The following is a 7,311-nucleotide window of genomic DNA, read 5'->3' as shown; positions in this document are numbered from 1 at the left end:
GCCGAGTACGCCTCAGAAGGATTAATCACCGTCTGAAGCAACAAAACGATGGTCGGAGCTAGCGACTACCCACCAGCATTCGAGGGGGAGCACTCTTTATGGAAGCAACAAATGGAGGTATATCTAAACTCTGATTCTGGTATGTTTTCAATAATGAAATTTGGTTATGAAGCACCGAAGTACATGAACGGAGAAAAAATCGACATACGCCTCTGGACCGAGAAGCAACGTGACGAGTCTATGGAAAACGCTCGGGCAGAGTTTCACATTCTAAGCGCAATACCACATGAAGATTTCGACAGAGTCGGAGAATACAAAAGCGCGAAAGAACTTTTTGAAAAGTTCTTGAAACTCTACGAAGAACAAGTCGAGCCTGAATCCAACCCAATCCATCATCTGAAGAGTCCGAAACCGAGATAAGTGCCGCAATAACCTCAATAGTCGAATTCCATCCTGAAGCCACATCCCAGATGAGCAACTCGACAGGGGGAGAATCAACAGCTGATGAGGTAAGTCAGGTATGGCCTCCACCTTCTGAACAAATGGTTCAATTAATCGAAAAATTACCTGAAGACTTTTGCGAATTAAAAATTGAATCATCGAAAGAGTTTTTCGGATTAGAAAATCAACTGCTGAACACTTCTTGCAAATTAGAAAAATTGTCAAATGAATTTTTACCAATTATGTTGTCAATATAATTTTTTGCATGTTTAATATTTGTTGCTTTAAAGCTGAAAAAATAGCCTGTCGATTAAAGTATCTTGACAAACTATTAACAGATATTAACATGATACAATTCTTCGCATGTTCAAATTTTCTTACTTCAAATTTGAGAAATTGTAATAAGTTAAAATGGAAATTTAAAACTTTCTGATAAAAGCAAAAAAAATAATAAAATAAAATTAAATTAAAAATAAATGCATAGAAATTTTTTATTTCTACATGTTCCAAAAAATTTTTATGCATAAAGTTTTCTACTGAGAAAACTCTTAATTTCATGACGACATCATAGAAATTTTTCAAAAGTTATTTTGAACTTAGAAATTATCTCTGATATTTTGATATTGCTTTTTGTGAAAATTACTGCAAAATTTTCAAAGTTCTCAAAATTTTCTAAAAGTTCTTAATGACTTAGAAATTTCTCTTGACTTAGAAATTTTCCTTAACTTAGAAATAATTTCCAGAAAATCATTGAAATAGATCTTTATAAATTTTCTAAGTGTCAACCCTTAGATTTTTCTTGCAACCCCAATTTTTTATGTGATCAAAGGGGGAGAAGAAAAAGTATAAGTCTAGGAGGAGGTAGAAAAATTGGAATTTTTGGAAATTTAATTTTTTCTATCTTGTTGCATGTTATTGCAAAATATATTATTTCATTAATCATGTCTATTTTTGACCCTAGCTTAACTTGAGTTGATCACATTAAAAACGGTGAGATTGTTGGAACCCCAAGGTTGTTTTGGTGTGATCAACAAGTTAAGTTAGGTCCTGTGTTGTTCTAACCTTGTGTCTAAGTCTGCACGAGCTTAGAAACATAGGTAGTCGAGCGGAAGACGCAGCTAGCGAGAAAGACGGCAGTCCGAGGGACGAGGTGCTACGGAATAGTACACCGTCGGACGAGAAGGAAGCGTGCGGTGGTTTCGAGGGATGAAAGCCAGAGCGGAAGATTGCTCGGGGAGCAAGAGACGCAGCTAGTGAGAAGGATGGCACGCGGTGCGTCCGAGGGACGAAGACTGCGGATGAGTACGCCGGCGGACGAGAAGGAAACACGTAGCGATTCCGAGGGACGAGAAGCCGGAGGGAAGCCCTCTCGAGAATACCGGAAGTTGGGTTCGGGTGAGCTCTTTTCCGGATGGCAGAGATCACCCAAGTGAGAGGATCCTTAGTAGAAGACCCGGGCCGAGGCGAACTGAACCGGAGTAGTGGTCCCCGGATGAAAAAGTCAACATCGGTTGACTTTAAGCTCCGGGGCGCCCAGAGCAGTCCGGGACGCTCGGACCTAGTTTGTTGACCAGATCACGTCAAACGCGATCTGAACGTTGGGGATAAAGTTTTATCCCCCAAGGCACCCGGAACCCCTTCCAAGCTCCCCGACCAAGGCTATAAATATAGCCTTGGTCCAGAAGCTTTTAATCAACTCAGTGCATTCCATTTCCAACACTTGTACGCTTCTGTTCTAGATTAGCTTCTCTATTTTACGCTTTCACTGCTGTAAGAGGCTTCTCCGCCAGAAGGAGATACTAGTGCTACATTCCTTGGATTAACAGCCTCCTTGGTTGTAATCAAGTAAAAACCTTCTGCCTCTTTCTTTCTGCTTTTTATTTACTGTTTCAATTTTATACAAGTGTACTGTTGAGAGTTCAAGAAACGGTTTTCTTATTTTTGCAGGCTATCCAACCCCCCTTCTAGCCGGCCGCAACGGTCCTACATGAAGGACTTGGGAAAATGTGGACATATTCTTGGGATCAAAGTAATAAGTGATCGTAAGAAAAGGATGTTGTGCTTATCCCAAGCTTCATACATCGATATTATCCTAGCTCGTTTTAGCATGCAAAACTCCAAAAAAGGTTTTCTACCTTTTGGCATGGAGTACCTTTATCTAAAGAGATATGTCCTAAAACATCAAAGGAGATAGAGGAGATGAAGGCAGTTCCTTATGCTTCAACTGTAGGAAGCCTAATGTATGTGATGCTATATATGAGACCAGATATCTATTTTACCATGGACATGGTTAGGAGATATCAAAGTAACCCATGACCGGGATATTGGAGTGTCGTAAAGCATATATTAAAGTACCTGAAAAGGACTAGAGATTATATGCTAGTTTACCATGTAGATGATTTGCTCCCTGTCAGTTACACGGATTCGGACTTCCAATCAGATATGGACAGTAGTAAATCAACCTCGGGGTATGTATTTACTTTGGTAGGTGGAGTTATAGCATGGAGGAGTCTTTGAGTATTTTACACCAGTTTTTCCAAAAACCGATATCTATGAGGGTAGATTTTCGCTCATAGACATCGGTTTTTTAGCCGATGTCTATGAGCGCCTTTTTTTTCGTTAATAGACACCGATTTTAACAGCGGTTTTTAAAACCCGGTGTCTATGATAAATAAAATAATTTAATTTTTCCACCAATACTTAACCAAAATTTACAACACTTCCCTCTTCCCTCCAAACCTAAACCTTCCTCTTCCTAGATCACGCCGTCCTTCCTCTTCCTAGATCGACACCCTTCCTCTCCCGATCAGGATCAACACACGACTCCCTTGTGAGGTCTGCGAAATGCCCCGCTTTCCCAAACGACCACATCCATATCCTCTTTCCCCTTCTCTTCTCCTCTCCCTTCTGTCTTTGCCATCTTGCGGGTTGCTCCATCTCTTAGGGTTTCTTCTCCTCATGCTTTCTGGTTTCTCCGTTGATTCGTCGGCGGCCTTTTCCCCAGAAATCGTCTTGATTCCGTTGTTGTTTTCGCTGCTGGTGCTCGGATTTGGCTCCTCGAGGCTGCTCCTTCGTCGTCTGCACTCATGGCGGCTCTCGTCAAACGCGGAGGTGATCCCTTGTTGATCCTTGTATGCTTAGCTTGTTTCTTAGTGTTTTCTTGGAGGAAATCGGTCAGCTCTGGGCTAGATCTGTTGGGATTTTTGAGTTCCTTGTTGGAATTTCTTCGCGTTGGTTGTTTCGATGGCTAGACTTTCTTTTGAGGGGTTTAAAGCTTGTTAAATTAAGGTGATGGTGTAGATCTATTAATATTTTTTAGTATTTACTTTTATTCTTGTTAAATTAAGCTTTTATTCTTTTGAGGGGTTTTGAGTAGGACTAGGGTTTCTCTACTCGTTCGTTCTCGAGTCAGCGGCGGATCGTGAGACAGCCGGCGAAGATGAAGACCATCCTGTCCTCGCAGACGATGGATATCCCTGAGGGCGTCGCAGTGAAGGTGAATGCTAAGATCGTGGAGGTGGAGGACCCGCGTGGCAAGCTCACCAGCGACTTCAAGCATCTCAATCTCGACTTCGAGCTCATTGAGGGCGGGAAGAAGCTGAAGGTGGACGCTTGGTTCGGATCTCGAAAGACTACGGCCGCCATCCGCACCTCCTTAAGCCACATCGATAACCTGATCACTGGGTCACAAAGGGGTACCGCTACAAAATGCGGTTGGTCTATGCCCACTTTCCCATCAACGCCTCCATCACTCCCAACAACAACTGCATTGAGATCAGGAACTTCCTTGGGGAGAAAAAGGTCCGATCTTTTTTTTTTATCCTTATAGTCGGTGTAGTTTTATTTCTCTATTTCATGACTAGTTTCACGTCCAATCAAGCTTTACGTTTTTTTTTGTTTGAAATTTCCCTTGTATTTTAAAGAAAACTAGGTCATGAGAGTGGGCAACGAGAGATTTGTTTTAGGTTAGCTACGAAAATATAGACATTTCGATTTGGTTCATGGAAAATTGCTTCAATTTGCGAAGATTATAGATGCATATATTGGACATTTTGATTCAGTTCATGGCAATTTGCCAAGATTATAGATGCAAATATTAAACATTTGGATTTGGTTCGTGGCAATTTGTGAAGATTGTAGATGCACATATTAGATATTTCGATTTGGTTCACAGCAATTTGTGAAGATTTTAGTATTTTCATAGATCTATTAATAAAAATTTAGTATTTTTTATAAACAAAGATATTTTCCTTTGTTTTGGTAGATCTGCCTTTTTTTTAAAGCTCCTCCGTTTTATTTAGGTGGTTATTGAATTTTAGCAATTCATGTTTACAAAGATTTCACGATGAAGATTACTTAAATGATTATTTGTATTATATGCAGTACTGGATAAACTTGAATTGGGTTGGACCTTTTGATGTGATTAACAATTCAATTTTAATTATTGTTCCTATTTTAATTATTTTACATGTTCTTAACGTAAATTTTGTTTCTCTGGTATCCCAAAGCACTTAATGAATATGGCAACTTACGTGGCTAAATTTATTACTTGTCTGAAGTTACAATAGTATGCTGGTTTGTACAATTACCTCATCATTTTATATTCTTCCTGCACAGATTTTTGGAGGAGCAAAAAAGGTGAATGTAAGTCATGTGATTCACGATTTGTCTTTTGGACCAAAGTATCCAGGGATCCATAATCCTCTTGATGGAACTGCAAGGATACTAGATGATACAAGTGGAACGTTCAAGTATTATATAAAGGTTGTTTCTGCCCTTTCATCTAATTGCAGGATTGTACTACGATGTTTTTTTTTCTTGACATCTGAGGCTTTTCTTATATCTCATTAAACAAAAATTTTATCTTTTGGTTTTTCAACTTACCGTTTTTGGTTTCATTTATTGGATTAACCTGCATTAGCAAAAGTAGCACTCATTTACTTGTATTTTTCTGTGATTTCAACTGAGAAATTTACTCTCCCTGTAGTGAGATAAATATATACTGTTAAACCTCACGTCCTGGCGTTTACATTACTACTTAGTCTGTTATGGTTTTGTCAAACTCTAGCCACATCTTATTTTCTACACAGTTTGTGTAGTGATCTATAACCTTTTTGATTTTGCTCTTTTAATTAATATAATATGCAGAACACTAGTTTTCAATTGTCTTTAGATTCAATCTTGTAGTACTACCTTTTCCTTCTAAAAGACAAGAAAGAGGTTAATTGGTAATTCAATGCAGATTGTTCCAACGGAATACAGATACCTCTCTAAAGAAGTGTTGCCTACAAACCAATTTTCTGTCACAGAATACTTTGTGCCAATGCGTGACTTTGATAGGTCATGGCCAGGTCAATGTCTCAAGCGTCATACTGATTTAACATACAAAATGATTTGTTTTTTTTTTTGGGTAGAATTTTAACCCCATTTTTCCCTTTTCCTTTGAACAGCTGTTTTCTTCTTGTATGATCTGTCACCTATTACGGTGACAATAAGAGAAGAACGACGTAGTTTTCTTCATTTCCTAACTCGGCTATGTGCCGTGCTTGGTGGCACATTTGCTTTAACAGGTACATGCTGATCTTTTTGTCACTTTTCAATTTTTTTAAAATTTGCAAAATTTTTCTTGTACACGTCCAGATATTTTTTGCCATATCTTTTGTTTAATTGATGCCGGTATATCGTCAGTAATTCATGTTAGTTACTTGAGGCCATTATAGTAATATGTGGGCTTCCTTGAAATTGGTTATGACATTGTTCTATTGTTCATGTGTTACTTTTTCCATTGATATTCTTATTTTCTTTTGATGCCTTGGAGTTGGATAAATATTATTCCTTTTGCTTTGATTCTGTTTAATTTTTACCAAGATTGTAGTTATATCTAAGAGGTCAAGGAATATGCAGGCCAAGGTTCTAGGTGCTCTCTAGCCCACATTTTGCACCTCCTTTGAGCTGGAGCATTGTTTTTTTTTTTGGAAGAATTCATGTTCCTTTTCAATCTAATTAGTGTTAATGTATTCAGATCACAGAATGTGAATTCACATCTATTGATTATGAGGAAGTTTAATTATAATCATGCCTCCTCCATGCTGCTTAGATTTATGAGGTTCAAGAATGAAGGAAGAATCTTTCATTTTATTCTTTTGAAAATTTATTATGTTAATATAAGTAGAATCTTTTTGAAGATAGTGTGAATAAATTATTTTATATATTCCAAGAAAAATCATAATAATCTACTATGCACCATGCATCACTATATTTAGCTTCTTTCAAATAAGTTGTCGTATAACAGATTATTTCAAATTTGAAGATCAAAAAAGCTGAGCAAATAAGTAAAATTATGGTAAATGATTTATTTTTGTAAAGCATTTGATCCCATGTATCTAAATTATTGGCTTATTCTTATTTTCAGTGTTTTGGTTCCTGGTCATTTATGTTTTGATAAATTATGCAATTATATGGAATGATAGCAGAAAAAGTAGTGAGGAACTGATTTAAACAATACCTTAACCGTTGACTATTGGATTGAGGAATTGTTCTTTCTTTTAGCACACAGAACTCAGGTATTGTATTTTTAGGCAGCAGAGTTTTTTGAAAATCTCATTTATCATTGTTCTATTGAAATTTGTTTTTGGAAATTGAATGTAACTAAGCACAGCATAGCATGCTAGCCATATTGAGAAAGATACTAGAATGGCAAAGTGGAGGTGACTGGATGTAGTTTGAAGTGGTTGCATACTGAAATTGTATATCTTTCCATTGAATGCCCTCAGTACTCATTGAGTTCCTTTTACTAAATGATCTGTTGTTTCTTTTCTTTTTTTCTTTAATGAGCTCTACTTATGTTCTCCAACTTGTTGCGTGTTTCAT

At 37.5% G+C, this 7,311-nt stretch overlaps 1 pseudogene; it reads left to right on the top strand.

Annotated features, from left to right (window-relative positions):
• Positions 1 to 3,819: 3,819 nt before the first annotated feature.
• On the top strand, positions 3,820 to 6,939 carry LOC121979571 (annotated as a pseudogene).
• Positions 6,940 to 7,311: the final 372 nt, after the last annotated feature.

Source organism: Zingiber officinale, chromosome 5A (assembly GCF_018446385.1).
Source record: "Zingiber officinale cultivar Zhangliang chromosome 5A, Zo_v1.1, whole genome shotgun sequence".
Lineage (NCBI taxonomy): Eukaryota > Viridiplantae > Streptophyta > Magnoliopsida > Zingiberales > Zingiberaceae > Zingiber > Zingiber officinale.
Note: the sequence above shows the minus strand (reverse complement) of the source record. Positions and strands in the feature narration are given on the sequence as shown.